Source organism: Vicia villosa, unplaced genomic scaffold, assembly GCF_029867415.1.
Source record: "Vicia villosa cultivar HV-30 ecotype Madison, WI unplaced genomic scaffold, Vvil1.0 ctg.000044F_1_1, whole genome shotgun sequence".
In the NCBI taxonomy this organism is placed as follows: Eukaryota; Viridiplantae; Streptophyta; class Magnoliopsida; order Fabales; family Fabaceae; genus Vicia; species Vicia villosa.
In genome coordinates this window covers 34,896-59,906 of record NW_026704976.1, presented here as the reverse complement: position 1 = coordinate 59,906, position 25,011 = coordinate 34,896, and positions in this window count along the sequence as shown.

Here is a 25,011-nt window from a genome sequence, read left to right as displayed (position 1 = left end):
TACAAGGACCCACCAGGTTTCTTATAAACATAGGAACAGGTCTTTAGTCACCTTTTAACCTACCCTGGCGAGTTTCTTCCAATTTAAACCAGACTTTAAACAAGCTAAGTTTGTCTCAATTTTACATTGAGTACACCTTTTGGAATGAGAGACATGGACAGTCTCTGTCACCCTTATCTTCATCAATTTTCCTTAGCAGAGTCTAGGATCCATGTTTGCTTATCCTCAGCAAGAGTCAGCCTTCATCTTGGGCTTTAAACAAGAAGTCTCCACTAGATAATCTTTCTGCCAATCATTTTAACAAAAACCCCTGGAAAGGGTTAGCCTCCAAAATCACTTCTTCAAAAACCAAAGATTCATTTCTCTTAGGCTATGTTTGGGAGTTTGGAGGGGAGGGGAGGGGAAGGCTTCCAAAAATGAAATTTTAAAAAAATATAGGAAAATATTTGACATTTTTTGAAAAAATGATTTTGTTTAGAATGATAAAAGAGTCATTATCATTAGTAAATTTTTAATTTTCAGAATACTATAACAACCTAAAAGATATTTGGAATATTTATGTAAGCCCTTCAAAACCCTCCAAATTTTGAGTTCCCCCATTTTATGGGGTTTTTGGTGTTATGAATAAACTCAAACCCTCCAAAACCCTCCTACCCAAAATCTTTTTATCCTTTTCATCCAATTCTTCCTATTTTCCAAAACCCTCCCCTCCCTTCCCCTCGAAACTCCCAAACATAGCCTTAGGAGATAATTTCCCCAAAAGAGTCAAAACCCCTGGAAAGGGTCAGCCTCCAAAAACATGACAAAAATCAGTCTTTTAACAGACAATTTCTCCAGCTGAGTCAAAACCCCTGGAAAGGGTTAGCTTCCAAAATCACTCCTTCAAATTCAAAGACTCATTCCTTTAAAAGATAAATTCCCTAAAAAAGAGTCAGCCTCAATTCTGGGCTTTGTACAGAAAGCCTCAAGCTTGGGCCTCATGCAAGCCAGCTAAAGTCAAATCTTTTATACAGTAGATAGACATAGCTTATCTCTATAGAGAGATATTTTTACTACTCTACCACATTCAAACAAACATTACATTTTATTTCAATTTCAATCAAGTCTCCCATTTAGGATTTTGAAAGGCATGAGCTGGCAGTAAAACCCAGACATGTGGTAACTTTCCCTAATTTGGATGAGCATCTTTCTTTCATTTAAGAGGCATTTGACTGGTATACTTGCACATATACAAGTAAGGTCCCCCTCTTGAATGAAATGAATTCAGTTATTCTGTCACTCTTTTAAATGTTTGTGGTGGAATAGTACAAATACCTCTCTGTAAAGATGATTTCATGTCTCTTTATTGTAAACAGAGATTTAATTCAAGCTTCAACCTTGAGCTTCAAGCAAGGCACCAAGAATAATTAATTTCCCTAGTTAGTTCCCCGAACTACATTAAGCTCTGACTTCCACTAGGGATATGTAGGCATGAGGTTCACAAGGAATCTCAGCGAGCTAATAAAATACCAAAAATAGTTAGTTTGTTTGTCTGTCTATCTGTCTTTTAAAATCAATTTAATTCTTTCTCCTGACACAAAGGAGAAACTTTCCCAATCATTAGCAATAAACACAATCACAATGACACAGAGAAGGTTCCTGTAGAGTACTACAGATATGTAGGGTGTTTAAACACTTCCCTATGTATAACCGACCCCCCGGACTCCAGAATTTCTAGTCTAGGTGAATCCCCACACTTAGCAAACTCCTAGGGTTTAGTTGAGATCTTTTTTCCCCTTTCCTACTCGTAGGACAAATAAGAAAGTTCGTGTGATATCGTAGGAAGAACTGAAATAAAATTCCTCCCACCACGGGCGCATTCTCCTTCCAAATTTCGCGTGAAGAGTATAGCGTGCCGTCCTCCCAAGTGAAACGGGGAGGTAAAAAAACGACAACCACAGAAAAATGGCGACTCTGCTGGGGATAAAAGTGTTAAAAACCTTGGTTTTTCATCCAAGCCAATGGTTGACCTGTTGCTGGTCCAGCCCCAATGAGGAATTAGGGATGCCAAATTCCCCCTCAAACAAGAGAGGTCCTGCCTAACCTCTGTGTCATTTCATGTGTTTGTTGCATTTATATTTGTTTATTTTGTTTATTCTGTATCGAGAAAGGGCTTGATTCCCCCTTGTGGTGAGAAATCCTATACCCGGGTTTGAGTGCAACATAAGATAGGATGGAGGATGTCTTCCCGGTGAAGACCCTCTAATCTTGGTTCACAATTCTACTCTTGGGATTTGCCTGGCTGGTTGTGATTAACTGCGCCACTGCATTCCAAGACTGATTTGTACCAGGAGGACCTAGAAACACATTAACCCCACTTAAAGCCTTTTTTACGACGTAGAGCGGTGATTACGGAAGTAATTGTCACGCAGATACTACACTCAGAGAAAACTCTCTTATAGATACCAATCAACGTATCTTTAAGGTTGAGCAAAAACTCTGAGACCCCTAGAACCCGTTCTACAGGTACAAAAATCCTTATCCTTAGTTTACCATTGGGGCGAGGTTTGCGTTTTGACTTCATGACCACTATACCCTTCAACGCCATGTTTGTTTAAAACTCTTGTGTGTGCATTCATGCATTCATGCATCATTCATTAATAACAACTAAAAACAAAAGAGTCTTTTTCGAGTCGTTTTTCAAGGAAACTAAATAACGAACTTTTTGAACTTCATAGAAAGAGAGAAACGGAGAAAGGACTTAAGGATCTATACCATGGACTACGGAAGAAAGAGAGCTAGGAAATACACCTTCAAGATTCCCCAGGTCGAGGAACTGGGAAAGCTCGGAAAACTGGTGGTTAACCCCCAGGCTTTCAAGGAGAAGTATGGAAAACTTCTGCCTTTGCTCAATACCAACATTGTGGATGGGATCTTTCCCACCTTGGTACAGTTTTACGATCCAACGTATCACAGCTTCACCTTTCCAGATTATCAGCTCATGCCTACGTTGGAGGAGTACTCTCGTCTGATTGGAATACCCGTGTACGCGCAAGATCCGTACTCCGGTCTGGAAAAGAATCCTGACGACATTATCATTGCTGCAACTACTCCTTTGAACGTAGTCGACATCAGAACTCATATGGTGAGTAGAGGAGGAATTCAAGGATTGCCTTCCAAATTCCTGTTTGATCAAGCTCGGTACTTCGTCAGCATCCAAGATATGAGCGCTTTTGAGGAAATCTTGGCTTTGCTTATCTACAGATTGTTTTTGTTCCCTAACATTAACGATTTCGTCGACATCAACGCAATTAAGGTCTTCTTAATTGGAAATCCAGTTCCAACCTTGCTTGCGGATGCTTATCACTCTGTGCATTCGAGAAACCTGCAGCGAGGAGGATTAATCACATGCTGCGTACCGTTGTTATACGAATGGTTTGTTTCGCACCTGCCGAAGTCTAGCACTTTCTGGAACATGAGGGATGGCCTTTACTGGTCACAGAGAATCATGTCTCTCACTCATACAGACATTGAGTGGTGTAGTCCTGACAACGACGAAACCAAGATTATCTTCAGTTGCGGAAGTTTTCCCAACATACCCCTTATTGGAACTAAGGGAGGAATCAGTTACAATCCAGCTTTAGCCCGTCGTCAATACGGCTAACCCATGAAAAACATACCAAGTAACATCCAATTGGAGGGTCTGTTCTTCAAGAACATCGACGATCATGGAAACATGCTGAAGAAGGAAATTGTCCAAGCCTGGCGTCTTGTTCACACAAAAGGGAGAAGGTTGTTAGGAAAACATCTTTGCATCTCCCTGGATCCTTACCTTCAATGGGTACGCATCAGAGCATTCAAGCTCAGGATGCCATATCAACATCAAGAACCTATTCCCCTAAGGGAACCAATTTACCTTTTCTCCACCGATGTTGAAAAATTACAAGCGGCATTAAACAAGGTATGCCAAGAAAGGAATGCTTGGAGGAACAAGTATCGAATCGTCAACACGGAAAATGTTGAGATTCAAAATATCCTAAGAAGGATGGATGAGTTACTTGAAGTGCTCGATCGACAAGTGTCACAAACGTCACTTTCTCATCATATCCCTCCTGCTTCCTGGATCATCGATCAGCTCACGTCAGAGAACGCTCAGCTCAAGAAACAGAAGAAAATGTTAGAACGTGAAGTCGGCTCTTCGTTAAAATTTTAATGTCCTTTCTCTCAGTTTCTCTGTATTTCCCTTTTCAAAGTGTGTAAAAACGGCGTTTTCACTTAATTAATAAAAGTTTGATGTTTCATAACGTAATTATGGTGTTTCCTTGAAAAATATTAACTTAATTGCATATCATACATTGCTTTAGCTGTACGCACTGACACGAGAATTGTCGCGGATCTAACAGTCACTTTCCTTTCTCCAGAAAGAGAGGAGGAGAAGGAGGTGAACCAAGACTTTCAAGCTGTCTCATCCATACAACACTCGTTCAAGTCGCAAGAAAAGAATGGAAGACTTTGAGCAAGAGAATGAAGAACTCAGAGAAGAGATTAATACTCTCAAAGGTACTGTTGAAAGATTCAATAGTATGGTAGAAGCCCTGGTAGTTGCGCAGAATCGACCAACGCCAGAAGAACCACAAAGGACTGTGGTTTCCGAGATTGTTTCTACTCCTATTCCTAAGTATACCATGCCACCCGATCGACCTTGGGGCATGCCGTATAACTTTATTCCAGAAGGGTACATACCCCCAGTTTCTGAAGTTCCAAGAGCTACAATGGAGATGCAACCACCGGAGGGTTACAAACCTCTGGAAATTGAAGTTCCAAGAGCAACGGCAATAGGTTTCACACAACAGAATGTTGAGATTCCAAGATCTGCTGTCATGGCTTCTCCACAGCCCATTATGCATACTTTTCCTCCACAGGGCGGACAAGTATATCATCACGCTCCCAGTGAGGACGCTGGCGTGTATGAAAGATTGGACGAGTTCCATGAACAGTTTCTGCAAATGCAGAAGGAACTCAAGACTCTCCGAGGACAAGATCTATTTGGAAAGAATGCTGCAGACCTCTGTCTGGTTCCAAATGTTAAGATTCCTCCCAAATTCAAAGTACCAGATTTCGAGAAGTACAAAGGGAATTCATGCCCACAAAGTCATCTCGTGATGTACGCTCGAAGAATGTCAACTCAGACTGATAATCAACAATTACTCATTCATTATTTTCAAGACAGCCTGACTGGTGCTGCACTCAAATGGTACATGAACTTGGACAGTTCAGAGATTCGTACTTTTCGAGACCTCGGAGAGGCCTTCGTCAAACAGTATAAGTACAATCTGGATATGGCTCCCGACAGAGATCAACTCCGGGCCATGACTCAAAAGGATAGAGAAAGCTTCAAGGAATACGCTTAAAGATGGCGTGAAGTTGCTGCACAAATCTGTCCACCACTTGAAGAGAAAGAAATGACAAAAATCTATCTCAAAACCATTACTGTTCTTGCCAACAGAGAAGATGATGAAGTCTTTACCGTATCTCCTCAAATTAATCAAGTTGAACCAATGCAAGTTAAGTATGATAGCAGGAAGACAGCAGTTGCTCCGCTAGTCATCTACTTACCAGGTCCTGTACCGTATGAGTCCAGCAAGGCTATACCATACAAGTACAATGCTACATACATTGAAAATGGTAAGGAGATACCATTACCGTCTGTTGTCAACATTGCTGATGTTAGTCGAGTCACCAGAAGTGGACGATGTTAGAACAAGATTTGTTCTTATCAATTATCTTAGTTTTGATGATAACAATAATATGAATTTTGCTTAAGATAATATGGTACTCTAATCCAATGCAATTTCCCTTTCAGGAAATATATAAAGAGTACGCATGATTCAGCGCTCAGAAGTTGTATCTCAAATGGTTCAGCATGCAACATCAGAACATGGTCTGGCAAGACATCAGAAGATGGTCGAAGCAGAATCAGAACATGGGTCTATGGAAGCATCAGAAGAACGTGAGATCAGAAGCACTGAAGATCAGAAGATGGTATCACGCTCAGAAGCACTTCAAGGTCAGAAGATCAGAAGATGCTATGCACCAAGCTGTTTTGACTCTGATGATATTCAAACGTCGTATTCACAAACATCAGATCAGAAGGAAGTACAGGTGGCAGACTACGCTGACTGACAAAAGGAACGTTAAAAGCTACTAAAGGCTACGTCAGTAGACACAGCGTGAACAAGGCTCGAGGTAGTTGACAAAAGCGTATAACATTAAGTGCAATGCTGTACGGAACACGCAAAGCATTAAATGCATTCAACGGTCATCTTCTCAACGCCTATAAATATGAAGTTCTGATGAGAAGCAAGGTTAACGATTCTGCACCAAAACAACTTATATCAAACTTGCTGAAACGCTGTTCAATCAAAACTCAGAATCTTCATCTTCATCAACTCACTACATTGCTGTTGTAATATTTTAGTGAGATTAAGCTTAAACGTTAAGAGAAATATCACAGTTGTGATTATCGCTTTTAAGAAGCATTTGTAAACTCTTGAATAGATTACATTAAGTTGTAAGGAACTAGAGTGATCAGTGTGATCAGTATACTCTAGGAAGTCTTAGCAGTTGGCTGAGCAGTTTGTAACTAGAGTGATCGTGTTGATCAGAATACTCTAGGGAAGTCTTAGGAGTGAACTAAGCCTAGAGTGATCGTGTTGATCAGTAGACTCTAGAAAAGTCTTAGAGGGTATCTAAGCAGTTGTTCCTGGAGTGATCAGTGTGTGATCAGAAGACTCTGGAAGACTTAGTTGCGGACTAAGTGGAAAACCATTGTAATCCGTGCGATTAGTGGATTAAATCCTCAGTTGAGGTAAATCATCTCTGCGGGGGTGGACTGGAGTAGCTTCGTTAACAGCGAACCAGGATAAAAATAATTGTGCATTTTATTTTTATCGTCCAAGTTTTAAAGTCACACTTATTCAACCCCCCCCCCCCCCCTTTCTAAGTGTTTTTCTATCCTTCAATTGGCATCAGAGCGCCGGTTCTAAGGTGCAAGCACTTAACCGTGTTTAGAAAAGATTCAGGAAGAGAAAAATGCTTCATTTAAAAGATGGTTGATGAAAGTGGAAAGTCTACATCTACACCTGCATCTATATCTGGCTCTGCTGAGCAATACAACGGAAACAATGGTTATACTAGACCGCCGGTATTTGATGGTGAAAACTTTGAATACTGGAAAGATAAACTGGAAAGTTATTTTCTGGGTCTAGATGGTGATCTATGGGATCTTCTAATGGATGGTTACAAACATCCAGTAAATGCCAGTGGCGTGAAGCTGTCAAGGCAAGAAATGAATGATGATCAAAAGAAGCTTTTCAGGAATCATCATAAATGTAGAACTGTTTTGCTGAATGCTATCTCTCATGCTGAGTATGAGAAGATATCTAACAGGGAAACGGCCTATGACATATATGAGTCCTTGAAAATGACTCATGAAGGAAATGCTCAAGTCAAGGAGACAAAAGCTCTTGCCTTAATCCAGAAGTATGAAGCCTTCAAGATGGAGGATGATGAAGACATTGAAAAGATGTTTTCGAGATTTCAAACTCTGACTGCTGGATTGAGAATTCTTGACAAAGGATACACCAAGGCTGATCATGTGAAGAAGATCATCAGAAGCTTACCCAGAAGATGGGGTCCTATGGTGACTGCATTTAAGATTGCAAAGAATCTGAATGAAGTTTCTCTGGAAGAGCTTATCAGCGCCTTGAGAAGTCATGAAATAGAGCTGGACGCAAATGAGCCTCAAAAGAAAGGTAAGTCTATTGCATTAAAATCAAATATCAAGAAATGCACTAACGCTTTTCAGGCCAGAGAAGAAGATCCTGAAGAATCAGAATCTGAAGAAGAAGATGAACTGTCCCTGATCTCCAGAAGGCTAAATCAACTCTGGAAGACCAAGCAAAGGAAGTTCAGAGGCTTCAGAAGTTCAAGGAAATTTGAACGTGGAGAATCTTCTGATGAAAGAAGATTTGACAAGAAGAAGGTCATGTGCTATGAATGCAATGAGCCTGGACACTACAAGAATGAATGTCCAAATCTTCAGAAGGAAAGTCCCAAGAAAAAGCTTCATAAGAAGAAAGGTCTTATGGCAACCTGGGATGAGTCAGAAGATGATTCAGAAGATGAGCAGGCCAACTGTGCGCTGATGGCGACAGAAGATGACGGATCAGAATCTACATCAGAATCAGATTCTGAAGAGGTATTTTCTGAACTTACTAGAGATGAGTTAGTTTCCGGTCTAACTGAACTTCTGGAACTCAAGTCTCAGATTAGTCTCAAATACAAAAAGCTGAAGAAGCAATTTGAATTTGAAACAAAGAAGCTTGAGTTGGAAAATTCTGAATTAAAAGAAAAACTTTTAAAATTATCCAATAATGTTGGATCTCCTTCTGATTCAGAAAAATCCACTCCTAGTCTAAACCATATTCTGAAAGAATATGATTTAAGTTTCAGGAAGTTCTTATCTAGAAGTATTGGCAGAAGTCAGCTAGCTTCTATGATATATGCCGTATCTGGAAACAAAAGAGTTGGCATTGGTTTTGAGGGTGAAACCCCATACAAACTTGAACCTGTTGATGAAATGAAAATTACATACAAGCCATTGTATGATCAGTTCAAGTATGGCCACTCTCATGATATTAGGCACACTTCACATGCTCAAAGTTTTCACATAACACACACCAAAAAGCATGTGACACAACCTAGGAAATATCATGAAACTCACATTAAGAATTATCATGCTGTTCCTTCTATTGCTTATAATGTCAAACCCAAGTTCAATCAGAACTTGAGAAAATCTAACAAGAAAGGACCCAAGAAAATGTGGGTACCTAAGGATAAGATTATTCCTATTGCAGATATCCTTGGCTGCAAGAAGGACAAAGCACAACATGTCATGGTACCTGGACTCTGGATGCTCACGACACATGACAGGAAGAAGGTCTATGTTCCAAGACCTGGTGCTTAAGTCTGGAGGAGAAGTCAAGTTTGGAGGAGATCAGAAGGGCAAGATAATTGGCTCTGGAACTATAAAGTCTGGTAACTCTCCTTCCATTTCTAATGTACTTCTTGTTGAAGGATTAACTCATAACCTCTTATCTATCAGTCAATTGAGTGACAATGGTTATGATATAATCTTTAATCAAAAGTCTTGCAAGGCTGTAAATCAGAAGGATGGCTCAATCCTATTTACAGGCAAGAGGAAGAACAACATTTATAAGACAGATCTGCAAGATCTTATGAGTCAGAAGGTGACCTGTCTTATGTCTGTTTCTGAAGAGCAGTGGGTCTGGCACAGAAGATTAGGTCATGCTAGTTTGAGAAAGATTTCTCAGATTAACAAACTGAATCTGGTCAGAGGACTCCCTAATCTGAAATTCAAATCAGATGCTCTTTGTGAAGCATGTCAGAAGGGCAAGTTCTCCAAACCTGCATTCAAGTCTAAGAATGTTGTTTCTACCTCAAGGCCATTAGAACTCTTGCACATTGATCTGTTTGGACCAGTCAAAACAGCATCTGTCAGAGGAAAGAAATATGGATTAGTCATCGTAGATGATTATAGCCGCTGGACTTGGGTAAAATTCTTAAAACACAAGGATGAGACTCATTCAGTGTTCTTTGTTTTCTGCATTCAGATTCAATCTGAAAAAGAGTGTAAAATCATAAAGGTCAGAAGTGATCATGGTGGTGAATTTGAGAACGGATCCTTTGAAGAATTCTTCAAAGAGAATGGTATTGCCCATGATTTCTCTTGTCCTAGAACTCCACAGCAAAATGGGGTTGTAGAACGAAAGAATAGGACTCTGCAAGAAATGGCCAGAACCATGATCAATGAAACCAATATGGCTAAGCATTTCTGGGCAGAAGCAATAAACACTGCATGCTATATTCAGAATAGAATCTCTATCAGACCTATTCTAAATAAGACTCCTTATGAATTGTGGAAGAATAGAAAGCCCAACATTTCATATTTCCATCCTTTTGGATGTGTATGCTTTATTCTGAACACTAAAGATCATCTTGGTAAGTTTGATTCCAAAGCTCAAAAGTGTTTCCTTCTTGGATATTCTGAACGCTCAAAAGGCTACAGAGTATACAATACTGAAACATTGGTTGTAGAAGAATCAATCAATATCAGGTTTGATGATAAGCTTGGTTCTGAAAAACCAAAGCAGTTTGATAATTTTGCAGATTGTGATATTGATATATCAGAAGTTGTTGAGCCAAGAAGCAACGCATCAGAAGCAGAGCTCCTCAGAAGCAAAGAACCAGAAGATCAAGTATCAGCTTCTCTGGAGGATCTAAGCATTTCTGAAGAACCATCTGTCAGAAGATCATCCAGACTTATCTCTGGTCATTCAGAAGATGTCATTCTTGGAAAGAAGGATGATCCAATCAGAACAAGAGCATTCCTTAAGAACAATGCAGACTGTCAATTAGGTCTTGTATCTTTGATCGAGCCAACTTCTGTTGATCATGCTCTAGAAGATCCAGACTGGATAATTGCTATGCAAGAAGAACTGAATCAGCTTACAAGGAATGATGTGTGGGATCTTGTTCCTAGACCAAATGGATTCAATATAATCGGCATAAATTGGGTCTTCAGAAGCAAGCTCAGAATGAGAAGATGAGAAATTCTTACGTATGAGTATCCTTTGATATGAAATTTTTTTTAAGAAGTTCTGATAGAAATCAATTAGAAACTGTGATTCAGTTATTACTAACATTTCAGTGTCTAAGTTGATTCAGAATCTCTCTAAAAGCAAAACAGCTGTAACTGGCTATCCAGATGGTAAACATGTGTTCACTATTCCTGGACAAGCGTGCGTGCAGTTGAGGGGACGTCTACTTAGGTAACTGTGCAAATCACGTCTTTTGTCATTATTATCTCTCCTCATGTCACGTAACATTAAATGCTTTTCATCATTTACTCTCTTTCAGTTTTTTTTATATATACTCTTCAAACGTTTCTTTTCCCTCTCATATTTCTCTCTCTCTGCATTCGGTTTCTTTTTCATCTCTCTTTTTTCATATCATAAACCCTAGCAGTTTCCAATATCTGAAAGTTCATCATGAATCCATCGTCAAACTCTGGGAATCAAGACAATGATAGGAAACAAAAGAGAAAGGCATCTGCTGAACCAGAAACCAAACCTAAAAGAGTTAGGATCTCCTATGACCCTCTCAAAGTTTATCAACCCTTTGACGGTTCCCATCAATCACCTGCCTCTTCAAAGACCTCCACCACCTCTTCCTCCTCATTCATCCTCTCGGAACCACCTTCTTCACCATCTGATATCTCCTCTCCTTTAACCCCTCCATCAGATATTTCTTCATCCCTCTCATACCCTTTTCCCACCAGATCACCTAATCCCTATAGTGTTGTTCTTCCCGACTCAAGGTTCACTGTCATCCCTCCAACCCCTACCACTCAAACATATCTGGAGCTTTTACATGCTGATGTAAATGGCTGGTTGGAGATTCTAGGTGCTGCTCACCTTAATCATCTGGATGAGTATGCTTCAAACAACCTCTGGAATACCTTTCGTCAGGATTTTCTGGATAAGGCTACAGACACTCAGAGAAGGATTATGTCTGAAGCTCCTGGTGTTCGTGGTCTCCGGTTGGAAGTTGGTGAGAGCAGCCACCACTGTCTCATCAGGAACAGAGGCGTTCTTGAAGAGAAGATACCTGCAGATGAGTTGGAAGAAGAAAATCTCTGCAGAGATATCGTGGTGTGGAAACCCCGGTCTTCTGTGCTCTGGTTTCCTGTGCTGACTGGAGACTTTCAGTGGCTGTTCAACTGGTTCAGAATGAACCCTTCTGAAAAAGCACCTCTCATGGTCTTTCCAGTAGTGGTTTATCGTGCTGAAGTTGCTAGTCCTACTCCTCCAACAAACCTAGCAGCTATTCTTCAAGCATTGGAAGATGGAACTTCTGAGCTGCCTGAACCAGAATATGCCAAGGCTCCTTCTGAGTCAGACTCAGATGAGGAAATGGGAGATGCACAAGCTGAAGATCTTCCAGAAGCTCACCCTGCTGAGATTGCTGTCCCTCTGGGCAGAAATACTGGTGCTTCTTCTTCTTCTGGTGAAACCTCAGCTCTGATGGAGACCTTGGAAACTCTTCATCAGAATCAAGCTATGCTGGCTTCTCGTTTGGACGCGCAAGAAGCAGCCAATGCTGAGTTTCGTTCCTTCATGACAAGGCAAGCTACAAGCACTGACGGGATTCATGATGTTCTGGCGCGGATTTTGCGTAGGCTAGGATCTTAGGATTTGGTCTTTGTTGTTGCATCTGTTTTCCTGCATTCCTGTCTTGTAAACCTTGTTGTTTATCAATGAAAAGTTTCTTTGTGTTTTACATTCCAGTAAATGTCTTATTTGTCGTTTTATGCATCTGAATTTTTTTTAAAAATATTCTTTTTGATGTTATGACAAAAAGGGGGAGAAGATAAATGATAAATGATTTGATTAATCTATCAGTTGCTGGGTAAAGGCTCCCACACATTCACTAACAAGAACTGCAAGTTCTATATGGTTTAAGTGTTTTGCAGGTACACAGAAGTGAAGTGAATCTTCAGAAGCAAACACTAGAAGCAAAAACCATAAGAAGCGTTATTCTGTAAAAGAAATAAGCTCTTGGAAACTGAAGCAAGCTGAGTGCTGTCAAGCTTCAGAGATCAGAAGCAAGAAAGAAGAATGAATCAGAAGCACTGATAATAGAATTTGAATATCATTGTCTATCCTGTCCTGACAAAATTCTATTTGCTATGATACATATAATGTTATGGCTCTGATACATTATTTGCTCTGATACATTATTTCAGCCTATATGGCTCTGATATATATAATGTGTTCAAACATACATTTTTATGTTCTAACTCGTTCATGCTGACTTTTGTCGTTTAGTTTTTGTTCTGTAACATTTCAGGATGTAGAGATGCTCTGATGATGCTCTGGTACATTCAACAATGTTCTGATACAAATCTAGCATGAAGTGATGTTGGTAGACATTCAAAGTTCTGAAGCTATCCGAGGGAAGCAGAAATCAGAAGATGTGAATGTTCTAAAAGATCCAGAAAATTCAAGTTCTGAAGTTGTCCTGAATGGAAGCAGAAGTCAGAAGCTGTGAATGTTCTGAAGATCAAAGAAAGTCAAGTTCTGAAGCTGTCCACGATGGAAGCAGAAATCAGAAGCTGTGAGTGTTCTAAGGATCTAAAGAAATTCAAGTTCTGAAGCTGTCCAATGGAAGCAGAAGTCAGAAGCCATGAATTCTCTGAAGGCAGAAGCTTATATGATCGTCTCTACCGAAATAATCAGGGAAGTCTTTTATCAAAGTTCTTCGAGTATTTATTTCAGGGGGAGATTATTTATCTCAGGGGGAGATTGTTAATCTCAGGGGGAGACATATTCATATGCTTATGCTATAGCTGTGTAATTTGTCTTTTGCCGTCTACTCTTTCTGATCGCAAATTCATATCATTTATATATGTTTTTGTCATCATCAAAAAGGGGGAGATTGTTAGAACAAGATTTGTTCTTATCAATTATCTTAGTTTTGATGATAACAATAATATGAATTTTGCTTAAGATAATATGGTACTCTAATCCAATGCAATTTCCCTTTCAGGAAATATATAAAGAGTACGCATGATTCAGCGCTCAGAAGTTGTATCTCAAATGGTTCAGCATGCAACATCAGAACATGGTCTGGCAAGACATCAGAAGATGGTCGAAGCAGAATCAGAACATGGGTCTATGGAAGCATCAGAAGAACGTGAGATCAGAAGCACTGAAGATCAGAAGATGGTATCACGCTCAGAAGCACTTCAAGGTCAGAAGATCAGAAGATGCTATGCACCAAGCTGTTTTGACTCTGATGATATTCAAACGTCGTATTCACAAACATCAGATCAGAAGGAAGTACAGGTGGCAGACTACGCTGACTGACAAAAGGAACGTTAAAAGCTACTAAAGGCTACGTCAGTAGACACAGCGTGAACAAGGCTCGAGGTAGTTGACAAAAGCGTATAACATTAAGTGCAATGCTGTACGGAACACGCAAAGCATTAAATGCATTCAACGGTCATCTTCTCAACGCCTATAAATATGAAGTTCTGATGAGAAGCAAGGTTAACGATTCTGCACCAAAACAACTTATATCAAACTTGCTGAAACGCTGTTCAATCAAAACTCAGAATCTTCATCTTCATCAACTCACTACATTGCTGTTGTAATATTTTAGTGAGATTAAGCTTAAACGTTAAGAGAAATATCACAGTTGTGATTATCGCTTTTAAGAAGCATTTGTAAACTCTTGAATAGATTACATTAAGTTGTAAGGAACTAGAGTGATCAGTGTGATCAGTATACTCTAGGAAGTCTTAGCAGTTGGCTGAGCAGTTTGTAACTAGAGTGATCGTGTTGATCAGAATACTCTAGGGAAGTCTTAGGAGTGAACTAAGCCTAGAGTGATCGTGTTGATCAGTAGACTCTAGAAAAGTCTTAGAGGGTATCTAAGCAGTTGTTCCTGGAGTGATCAGTGTGTGATCAGAAGACTCTGGAAGACTTAGTTGCGGACTAAGTGGAAAACCATTGTAATCCGTGCGATTAGTGGATTAAATCCTCAGTTGAGGTAAATCATCTCTGCGGGGGTGGACTGGAGTAGCTTCGTTAACAGCGAACCAGGATAAAAATAATTGTGCATTTTATTTTTATCGTCCAAGTTTTAAAGTCACACTTATTCAATCCCCCCCCTTTCTAAGTGTTTTTCTATCCTTCAGACGAGTCTTCAACAGAACAACAGAAAATGTGGAGAAACCTTCGGAGGAAGTACCACATAGGCAAGACAATCATCCGACCAATGCTGTTCAAGCGAAAGAAAATGATGAGATCTTGAAGTTAATCCAGAGGAGTGAATACAACATTGTAGATCAGCTGCTACATACTCCGTCTAGGATTTCTGTTCTTTCCCTGCTATTGAGTTCTGAAGCTCATAGGGAAGCTCTACAGAAAGTTTTGGAACAAGCTTTCGTAGAACCAAGTGTTACTATAAGCCAATTCAATAACATCATTGCCAACATCTCCGCCGGAACTAACCTAAGTTTCTGTGACGAAGATCTTCCTGAAGAAGGAGTGGACCACAATCTTCCACTTCACATCTCAGTTGGCTGCATGGGTGATGTACTCACAGGAGTCCTAATAGACAATGGATCCTCTCTCAACGTCATGCCTAAATCAACATTATCAAGATTATCTTTCGAAGATTACCCTCTAAGAAAAAGTCATGTCATCGTCAAAGCATTTGATGGATCAAGAAAGTCAGTTTTCGAAGAAGTAGATCTTCCCATAACTATTGGACCTCAGACGTTCAAAATCACTTTCCAGGTTATGGATATCCCAGCGCAATACAGTTGTTTGCTAGGTCGCCCATGGATTCATGAGGCTGGGGCAATTACTTCAACACTTCATCAGAAACTGAAGTTCATAAGAAATGACAAATTGGTAACCGTATGTGGAGAACGAGCTCTGATCGTCAGCAACCTGTCATCATTCTCCGACATAGAACCAAAAGAAGTTGTTGGAACTAAATTCCAAGCACTTTCCTTAGACAAAGGAAAGGAGAAAGCAGCGTCTATTTCTTCATACAAAGATGCAATCCAAGTTGTAAAGGATGGCACTACCAGTGGTTGGGGGCACATTAATATTCCTACCAACAATAAGAACAGAACAGGAATTGGATTCTTTCCGACATCATCAAAAGCTATCCCAGGGATTGAGGTAGTTCTCCCAATTCAAGAAACTTTCTGCAGTGGAGGTTTTCTTCAACCTGTTCAACAAACAGTCAATACCATCGGTACGGAAAACACCGATGAAGAGGAATGGTTATCCTATCTTAACAGAGCAGGATATATCTCCCTACCAGAGTCTGATCCACCTTGCTGTTATCCGACTAAAGGATCTGAAAGTAAGACTCAACCAAGCAGTGATGAAGTTACTGACAGCTTCACCACCAGAAGTCATGGTTCATCAGAAGAAGTTCCTCCTATCCCCGAAGAGACTTGGGATACATTAGGAGAACCAAGCGGAAAATTCGACTACATGGTGAAATACTCCGCTCCTGAAAGTTCAAGAATCTCTCTTGAAGACATTGTTCCAACTGGATGTAACATTGATTATGAGTACCTCTCTCAGCCAAAAGAGATGCATAACCCTTGCTATTCATCATCAGCATCTGGTGAAATCATCATTGAGGATTATATCCCCAAGTCACCTTCCGAGGCTAAGGATCTAGAGTTCACATATCTAGTCAATGCCATCTTGGGAGAAGAGCAAGACCAAAATACAGAAGAGGATGATCTCGAAAGTGTCTCCGACAACGAGTCTCTCCATTCAGAAGATTGGAAGTTTCCTCAAAAGAAAAACCGACATACTCCACTTGGAAATGGGTATGCTCACACCGCTCAGTCTGCTGAAGTAGAAGAAGATCGTCTGAGTATTGCAAAGACAGTGGTTGGTAAATCAAGACCTACCACAGGCCAGCTTAAGCCTAAGGTTCCAGATTACTTAGTGCACAATGGGGTTCGCCACTACTGGACAGCTGTTGAAGTTTCAACTGTTGTTCGCACTCCTAAGTAGGAACTTTCACCGTTATTCTGTCCTCTCACCATAGCCCAGGGTGAAGAGATGTTTCATAGGGCTTTGCATTTTACTATTTCTTAGGAAAATGTCCCTCTTTGCTTCGCCCAAAGCAATAGAGTTTTGTTTTATAGGGTCTTTGTTTCAAGAAATGACTGTTCATAAATAAAAATGTCATTTTGTTCCTTCGTTTAGTTTTTCCTTTTCTTTTTTCGGAAATTGGTAATCCTAAAAAACACCCTTAAAAAACATCAAAATATTCCATTAACTGCATACACCGAGTCTTCCCTCGTTGTCTAAATAAAACTTATCACACATATGCAGATTAATCATAAAATACCCCGTTGAAACGTGCGACCGTATGACTTCTCCAAGCTTTGAGTTTCCTGTATTTGAGGCAGAGGAAGAAGAAGACGAAGAAATATCAAAGGAAATTTCACGATTACTTCAACAAAAGGAAGAGGCCATTCAGCCATACAATGAGCCTCTAGAGATCATTAACCTTGGTTCCAATGGAAACAGAAAAGAGGTTAAGATTGGAGCTTCACTCAGTTCAGAGATCAGAAAGAGTTTGATACAGCTGCTCAAAGAATTCTCAGATGTCTTCGCTTGGTCTTATCAAGATATGCCAGGGTTGGATACCAGTATAGTGGAGCATCACTTGCCATTAAAAGCCGAATGCCCTCCGGTCAAGCAAAAATTGAGAAGAATTTATCCGGAGATGGCCATGAAAATCAAAGAGGAAGTTCAAAAGCAGATCAACGCAGGTTTCCTCGTCACTTCAGAATACCCTCAGTGGTTAGCTAACATTGTTCCCGTTCCTAAGAAAGACGGAAAGGTCCGCATGTGCGTCGACTACAGAGATTTGAACAAAGCTAGCCCTAAGGATGATTTTCCTTTACCACATATTGATATGTTGGTAGACAGTACAGCAAAATCCAAAGCCTTCTCATTCATGGACGGATTTTCAGGATACAACCAAATCAAGATGGCGCCTGAAGACATGGAAAAAAACAGCTTTCATCACCCCCTGGGGCACGTTCTGCTATCGTGTTATGCCTTTTGGACTGAAGAACGCGGGGGCAACTTATCAAAGGGCCATGACTACACTTTTCCACGACATGATGCATAAAGAAGTGGAAGTCTTTGTGGACGACATGATTGCCAAATCAGAAAATGAAGAAGATCACATACAGAATCTGACAAAGTTGTTTCAACGCTTACGGAGGTTTCAGCTTCGCCTGAACCCCAACAAGTGCACCTTTGGTGTCTACTCAGGAAAACTCCTTGGTTTCATCGTCAGCAAACGAGGAATTGAAGTAGATCCAGACAAAGTCAAGGCAATTCAAGAAATGCCTTCGCCCAGAACCGAGAAACAAGTTAGAGGATTTCTTGGACGTCTGAATTACATCTCGAGATTCATATATCTCATGACTGCAACTTGCGCTCCTATTTTCAAACTTCTACGGAAAAATCAAAGTTGCGTCTGGACAGACGATTGTCAGAAAGCGTTCGACAACATTAAGGAATATCTGCTCGAACCACCCATCTTGTCTCCTCCAGTGGAAGGAAGACCTTTGATAATGTACTTAACCGTCTTAGAAGATTCCATGGGTTGTGTCCTTGGACAGCAAGACGAGACAAAGAGAAAAGAGCATGCCATTTACTACCTAAGCAAGAAATTCACTGACTGTGAATCCCGCTACTCCATGTTCGAGAAGACGTGTTGTGCTTTGGCCTGGGCTGCCAAGCGTCTCCGCCAGTACATGATTCGAAATACAACTTATTTGATCTCTCATATGGATCCAATCAAGTACATCTTTGAGAAGCCTGCCTTAACCGGGAGAATTGCCCGTTGGCAGATGTTGTTATCAGAATATGACATTGAGTATCACGCACAGAAAGCCGTGAAAGGAAGCATTCTAGCTGAGCACCTGGCTCACCATCCACTCAATGGTCATGAATCAACCAGTTTCGACTTTCCGGACGAGGACGTCATGTACCTCAAGATGAAAGATTACGACGAGCCGCTACCAGACGAAGGACCTGAGATAGGATCCCAGTGGGGCTTAATCTTTGACGGAGCTGTCAATGCTTATGGACGAGGAATTGGGGCAATCATTGTTACACCTCAGGGTACCCATATTCCATTTACTGCCAGATTAACTTTCAAATGCACAAACAATGAGGCCGAATATGAAGCTTGCATCATGGGTCTCGAAGAAGCCATGGATCTAAGAATCAAACACTTGGATGTATATGGAGATTCTGCTTTGGTCATCAATCAAATCAAAGGAGAATGGGAAACACGCCAACCAGGGCTAATCCCTTACAAAGACTACGCGAGAAGATTATTACCATTCTTCGACAGGGTAGATTTTCATCACATTCCTCGTGAAGAAAATAACTTGGCTGATGCGTTAGCCACACTCTCTTCCATGATTAGGATAAATCATTGGAATGACATTCCTAGGATCGATGTTATGCGCCTGGATAGGCCCGCTCATGTGTTCACAGTAGAAGCAATCATCGACGACAAACCGTGGTATCACGACATCAAGAACTTTCTTCAAAAGCAAGAGTACCCTCTTGGGGCATCAAAGAAAGATAGAAAGACTTTGAGAAAGTTAGCTTGTAGATTCTTCTTGAATGAAGATGTTCTGTACAAGAGAAACTTCGACATGGTTCTGCTCAGATGCGTTGACAGAAAAGAAGCAGAAATACTCATGAGAGAAATACATGAAGGTTCCTTTGGTACACACACCAATGGACATACCATGACAAGGAAAATACTGAGAGCAGGATATTATTGGCTGACAATGGAGTCAGATTGCTACCAGTACGCAAAGAGGTGTCACAAATGCCAGATCTACGCCGATAGAATTCATGTGCCACTATCTCTTCTCAACATACTCTCTTCCCCTTGGCCTTTCTCCATGTGGGGAATCGACATGATCGGAATGATCGAACCAAAAGCGTCCAACGGACATCGCTTCATCTTGGTAGCCATAGACTATTTCACCAAATGGGTTGAAGCAGCTTCATATGCAAACGTTACAAGACAAGTTGTCGTCAGGTTTATCAAGAATCACATCATCTGTCGCTACGGAATTCCTAGCAAGATAATCACTGACAATGGGTCAAATTTGAATAACAAAATGATGAAGGAGCTTTGTGAAGAATTCAAGATCGAACATCACAACTCATCTCCTTACAGACCGAAGATGAATGGAGCTGTAGAAGCAGCTAACAAAAACATCAAGAAAATCATTCAGAAGATGGTCATCACTTACAAAGATTGGCATGAAATGCTCCCGTATGCTCTTCATGGTTACCGTACATCAGTACGTACTTCGACTGGAGCACCTCCTTTCTCCCTTGTATATGGCATGGAGGCAGTCCTACCAATAGAGGTTGAAATCCCATCAATGAGAGTCTTGATGGAGGCAAAATTAACAGAAGCCGAGTGGTGTCAAAGCAGATTCGATGAATTGAACTTAATCGAAGAAAAGCGCATGACAGCTTTATGCCACGGACAGCTATATCAACAAAGAATGAAGAAAGCTTTCGACAAAAAGGTTCGGCCTCGCATAATCAAAGAAGGCGACCTTGTACTCAAAAAGATTCAATCTTTTCTCACAGATTCGAGAGGGAAATGGAGTCCCAATTATGACGGCCCCTACGTAGTCAAGAGAGCTTTCTCAGGAGGAGCCTTAATACTCACGACTATGGATGGAGAAGAATTCACCCGTCCTGTGAACGTCGACGTAGTCAAGAAATACTTCGCCTAAATAAACAAAAGAACAGCTCGCTAAGTTGAAAACTCGCAAAGAGCGACTTAGGCAAAAAAGAGCGTCTCGGTGAATCGAAAACCGAAAGGGCGATTCAGGCAAAAATTAGAGACAAAAAAATATATTAATCAATCCCGGTAGACTTAAAACCCGAAAGGGGTAGTTTACGCAAAAGTTAGGGATATATGGCAAGTAACTGTGTTCAGGACACACTTGATCATTCAAAATCCATAGCGGAGTATTCATCAGCAGTAGGTCATCTTCTACGAAGCACGAATACAGCGTAACTCGGAGTGGAAGGGAAAGATAACGGTCGTCACGTTTCATCGTAGCCCTTTTCCCGAAAATTACCAATTTCCAACTTTGTAAATACTCCATGGAATCAAGCATTTGGCTGGTTACCATTCCATATATAATAATTTGAGCCTTGTGCTTTCCTTTGCAATCTAGTCTTATTCAGTTTCTTGGAATGCATTTTAAGTTTAAACAGTCAATTTCTTGAAACAAATGTTTTCATAAAATAAAATGAATTTACTTGCAAAAATAAAGGTGAAATTTCTTTTTAAGGTTTACAAACAATAGGAAGAATGCAAACAGTTGCTCCGAGAACGGTTGAGACTCCGGGAACCAATAATTCCCCATGAGGTCACTTTGCGAACATCTCCCGATGACGGATCTTTACTTCAATTCATATTACTCACTTCGGACAGCGGACAACTGATAACCAGGTATTCCCAACAGAGTTCGAACTCCAAGAAGAGGACCTCTTCTGATCCACAAGAATTTCAGTCGTATCTTAGGATTTTACATCCGCGACAATTCTATTCACATTCACTTTACATTTTATCATTGTCATAATATTCATGCATACATTACATCATAATTGCATAGCCGAATCAGGCTTTGATCCTGTGAATGCCTAAGTCATTTAGGCATGAACTCAAGTTTCCCCTGCAAGTTCCGGAGAAACTTTTTCCTTTGAAACAACAGTTCATGCACAAGGATCTCACCAAGCAAGTCAATAGATGGTAGTCTCCCTCAAGGAGATAGTTTGTTCACTTTTGGAATTCCTCAGCCGAGAATCTCCTGCAGAGCGACATTCGACAGTCTTCTTCAGATAAGATAGTCTGCTTCACATTTTGGAATTCCCTAGAGGTTCGTTATTTCCCCAGCAGGGTCAAGAGGTGCCACTTCTTGTCAAAGAAAAATTCAGAATCTCCCAGCAGATCGACAAATGATTCCCCAACAGAGTCAGTGAATGGTAGTCTTCATCCAGGAAGATAGTTCACGATCCCCAGCGGAGTCAGTGAATGATAGTCTTCGTCCAGAAGATAGTTCAGATTCCCCAACAAAGTCAGCAAATGGCAGTCTCTTTCAGCAGAAGACAGTTTGCTCACTTTCTATCATAACAGAGTCAGCAAATGGCAGTCTCTTTCAGCAGAAGACAGTTTGCTCACTCTCTATCATAACAGAGTCAGCAAATGGCAGTCTCTTTCAGCAGAAGACAGTTTGCTCACTCTCTATCATAACAGAGTCAGCAAATGGCAGTCTCTTTCAGCAGAAGACAGTTTGCTCACTCTCTATCATAACAGAGTCAGCAAATGGCAGTCTCTTTCAGCAGAAGACAGTTTGCTCACTTTCTATCATAACAAAGTCAGCAAATGGCAGTCTCTTTCAGCAGAAGACAGTTTGCTCACTCTCTATCATAACAGAGTCAGCAAATGGCAGTCTCTTTCAGCAGAAGACAGTTTGCTCACTTTCTATCATAACAAAGTCAGCAAATGGCAGTCTCTTTCAGCAGAAGACAGTTTGTTCACTTTCTTTCATGACAGGGTCGACAAATGGCAGTCTCTCCCAGTAGAAGACAGTTTGCTCCCCTAGCAATTGGCAAATGGTAGCCTTTCCCCAAGGAAAGACATTTTGTCTGTTAAATACTCAAGAGATCGACAAATGGCAGTTTCTTCAAACAATTTGTCTGTTTCTGGGATGTTTAACTCCCCATAGAGTCGATGAATGGCAGTTTTCCTCTTAGGAAAACAGTTCGTTGATTCCCCAGGCATCAGTCGACGAATGGCAGTTTTCACCCCGAAAACAGTTCGTCCGCCTTCAAACAAAGTCATTAGCCCCTCAAAAGATCATGAGGCCATATGACATTCTTTCAAAGACGTCAAGTCAAAAGGGAAGATGGTGAAGTTTCTTTACTACCGTCAAATGGCATCTTACCTCCAGACGCTGGTAAGAAGTTTGACGAGGAAACAAACCTTTGAAGTTTCTTTACTACCATCAAATGGCATCTTATCTCCAAGCGCTGATAAGAAGTTTGACGAGGAAACAAACCTTTGAAGTTTCTCTACAGCCGTCAAATGGCATCTTACCTCCAAGTGCTGGTAAGAAGTTTGATGAGGAAACAAACCTTTGAAGTTTCTTTATTACCATCAAATGGTATCTTACCTCCAAGTGCTGGTGAGAAGTTTGATGAGGAAACAACCCTTTGAAGTTTCTTTATTACCATCAAATGGTATCTTACCTCCAAGTGCTGGTAAGAAGTTTGATGAGGAAACAAACCTTTGAAGTTTCTTTATTACCGTCAAATGGTATCTCATCTCCAAGTGCTGATGAAAAGTTTGATGAGGAAACAAACCTTTGAAGTTTCTTTACTACCGTCAAATGGCATCTTATCTCCAGGCGCTGATAAGAAGTTTGACGAGGAAACAAACCTTTGAAGTTTCTCTACAGCCGTCAAATGGCATCTTACCTCCAAGCGCTGGTAAGAAGTTTGATGAGGAAACAGACCTTTGGAGATTTTCTCTTTATCTGAGATATTGTCCAAACGCAACTGAGACCAGTTTCGAGATTTGGACATCCGGAACGAGAGGAGGTTGTTTACCTTTTTCTAAGTATCAACACTTAGTTAAAGAAGATGGATCGCGCATCCTACATTGCCATCCATTCTCCAGAATCCACATCAAGTATTTCTACAGGAGTTTGTCTCCTCATCCCCCGCCAAGTGCGACAACGGGATCAAATCATGCAAAGATTTTATCATCTCAGGAGCGCCCAAAATTCGGGCATTCTTTGATATTTAAGTCTCTTTTACGCAGGAGAGATCGAGATATCAATCTCTCTCCCTCCGGATAAAAGAAACTTAAATAGGGGCATCTGTCATACCCTAATTTTTGACCCCCCCTGAGATGTCACATCCTAGGCGTCAAATTCAAAAATATTTCTTGATCGGTTTGGAAGCCGTGATCAAGATTTCATTCGTTCACTCATTATTTGCAAAATAATTTCATGTCCATGGAGGTTTTTCAAATAAAGTGTGCCATTTCCAATTTATGGATTCAAGAGGATCGTTTGGAATTTATTTCGTGACTTTTGGCCTATGGATTCATCATAATGGAGAAAATTCGTTCATATGGATTATTTGAAAGTTGGTACAAGTTCAAGATCATTCATGGGAATTTCATCACATTTTGCAAGAAAAATATCTTTTTAGCACATTTGTTGAAAAGATTATTTCAAGTGATTATTCAAGATCATTTATTCAAGGCCATCGAATGTTGGATTCGAATTCAAAACATCTTTCAAGTTCATGATACAAGAATATATTTCAAGATTAAAAGCTTCATGATACTTGAAGGATTTCCCATCATTTTCTACATCAAAGGGAATTGGATTTCTAAATTCAAAAATCATTCAAGAATGTTCAAACATCATGTTTGAATAACAATTTCATTCAAAGAATTTTAAAGGAAATTCAAACATTACAAGTGAAGTTCTTTTACATGAACCAAGTTCTAAATTTCAAATGAACTACAAGTGGACTTTATCCAAAAAAAAAAACTCAAGGATTACATTATTCCAAAGTTTCCATTCATACAAAGTTCAAGTTCATGCAACTTCTAAAGTTGAAGTTCTATTGGAATTACAAGAACAAAAGGAAAGAAAAGTCTCCAATGCTTTCTTGAATTCTTCAATCTTCAAGCTTCCATTCTTCAAGACCAAGTTTCTTTATTCTTCCTTCAAGAATTCTCATGCAACATGAAAAAGAAACAAAAAGGGTGGAATTAGCAAAAGTCTCACAAAAAATAATTCAAGAGGGCCCAAAAGCCCAATTAAAGTCAAAAAGTCAAAGAAAGATATTTTATGTCATAACTACTACACTTAGAAGTTACCAATTTTTATGACATAAAAACAACACTATGTCGTGGAACTTGCAAGAAGTTATGAAAGGATCTTTCCATCCCATGTGCATATTCCCATGTGCACAAATTTGTGAGCTTTGCCATTAAGCAAACTTAGCATGAAAGAAACTTTGCAATGATTATTTTGGAAAGAATATTCTTTGCAATGATGGAAACTTAGTAACTAAGTGAGTTTAAGGGCTAAGCTTTGGTTCCAAAATGACCAAAATTGTCCTTCATTTGTTCCTCTATAAATAGAGGAGAGGCAAGAAAAAGGAGAAAAAAAAGGGAGAGAACACAGAAAAACAGTCTGTAACTTCTAAGTTACATTCTGCAGAAAATTAAAAAAAAAAGTAA